The sequence below is a fragment of the Triticum dicoccoides genome, chromosome 7A (assembly GCF_002162155.2).
Source record: "Triticum dicoccoides isolate Atlit2015 ecotype Zavitan chromosome 7A, WEW_v2.0, whole genome shotgun sequence".
Lineage (NCBI taxonomy): Eukaryota > Viridiplantae > Streptophyta > Magnoliopsida > Poales > Poaceae > Triticum > Triticum dicoccoides.
Window position 1 is genome coordinate 435,881,403 of NC_041392.1, and position 2,303 is coordinate 435,883,705.

Consider the following 2,303-nt stretch of genomic DNA (forward strand, 5'->3'; position numbering starts at 1 on the left):
CGCGTCGCCACGCCGTCGGGAGCGACTCCGGCGAGCTCCGCAGACCTCCTCCGGTCGCCGTCCACCGCATCGGCCTCCCCGTCCTCCCCACCGTCAAGTTTTCTGGCGAGTTCAAGTTTTTCGGCGAAGATCCAGGCAAACCTCGGGATCCGCGTCAAGCAAACCCTAGATCTGGAGGTGGTATTTTTCGTCTAAGTCCCCGATTCCCAGATTCAAATGCCCTTGTTCATCGTGCCGTAACTTTGCATCTGTAACTCCGTTTTGCGCGTGTAGCATATCAAAATGTTCGTCTCAGAGAGCACATCATTTCATCTCATTGCATCATTTACATTTGAGTTCATATTGATGCCCAAAATGCTGTTGAAAGAGTGATATTTGAGATAATTGCCAGATCTGCTGCTCCATATAACTATTTGTCATTTTTGCCATGATTATTGTGTGCATGATATGCCCCTGAGCTCTACATATGTTTTGTTATATGCTTTGTCATCTTTCCAGAGGTGCAATCCATGTATTTTTGTGATGTGTGTGGTGACTAGCACAAGCTTGCAAAGTGGTGCATTCGTTAATGCTGATTTCAGGGACTTAGCAATTCCAGTAAGTCCTTGGAGTGTTTTTATCAATATGCCATATGTTCATGTTGTTTCCTAGTGATCCGTCCTCTTTTGGGGATGATCAATAAGGATGTTTTGTTAATCTTGTAGTGCTCTTTCCATCCATGTCTTTGTTTGCAATTATGGAGCACCCTACCTTGAGTCAATCGAGCTCTATTTTTGCTATTTCGTGAATCTGGGCAGATTGTCTACTTGTTAGCGATTTCGCCGAGGATGTTGTAGATGATCCGTGCATGCTATGTTATTGTTCTTACCATGTATAGCTTATATAATGTGTACTCTTGATGGGTGCATGCTTAAATTGTCATGAAATGCTCTGTAGTGAGTGCATCGAGCTCGTAAACATGCCTACTTGATATCTGATTTGCATGTTCCAGTTTTTCACTAAGTCTGTGATCTGATTATGTTTTTGCCATGTTCACATGCTTGTAATTGTATTTTCTGATCCCTTTTGGCTCAAGGTCACTAAGGGACTTTTGTTAAGCTCTTCGAGTAGCTCCATGCCATGCTTTAGTTTTCCATGTTGAGTTCCCGTAGCATCTAGTTTTCATGCTCCAAAGTGTGCTACCTGATCTGAAATTCCAGACAAGTGTTAATTTCACTAAGTCTGAAATCTGTTTACCAATTGCAGTTTTGCCATGCTTGTTTGAACCTGTTAATGGGTGAATTGACCGTAGCTCAGTGTTCATATTTTGTTAAGCATCATGAATGGATCCCTGGCATGTATTTTGATGCCATGTTTGGGTGTTGTAGCATGTTTAACTTGTTACATTTAGATGGCTACTTGCTGTATATCGCAGACCGGTGTCATATTTGAATTGCTTGCCATTTCCAAACCGTGTCTCCGATTCCGGCGTTCTTTATATCGTTTTCAAGCGAAATAATCTCACCTTTCCAGTGGCACACTTGGATTTCCAAGTTGAGGCCAGGTTCATTCATTCCTTATCAAATCTTGCATATGCATCACATATCGCATCCCGCATAGCATACCATGTTTGCATCACGTGTTTGAGCTTTGCACGTGGTTGATTGTGTCCTTTTTGCTTGTTTGTCTTGTTTGGGTAGAGCCGGGAGACGAGTTCACTAACGAGGAGCCCGTTGAGTTTGCTTTCGAGGATCCAGTCAACTCTGACAACTTTGCAGGCAAGATGAACTTACCCTCGAAATCACTTCTATCTTTTCTTTGCTAGATGCTCGCTCTTTTGATATGCCTATGCTACGATGCCTACCACTTGCTTATCATGTCTCCCAAATTGCCATGTCAAACCTCTAACCCACCATGTCCTAGCAAACCGTTGATTGGCTATGTTACCACTTTGCTCAGCCCCTCTTATAGCGTTGGCAGGTGAAGATTGGAGACCGTTCCTTGTTGGAACATTATTTACTTGTTGGGATATCACTATATTATCTTGTTATCTTAATGCATCTATATACTTGGTAAAGGGTGGAAGGCTCGGCCTCTCGCCTAGTGTTTTGTTCCACTCTTGCCGCCCTAGTTTCCGTCATATCGGTGTTATGTTCCCGGATTTTGCGTTCCTTACACGGTTGGGTGATAATGAGAACCCCTTGATAGTTCGCCTTGAATAAAACTCCTCCAGCAATGCCCAACCTTGGTTTTACCATTTGCCACCTAGCCTCTTTTTCCCTTGGGTTTCTGGAGCTCGAGGGTCATCTTATTTAGCCCCCCCC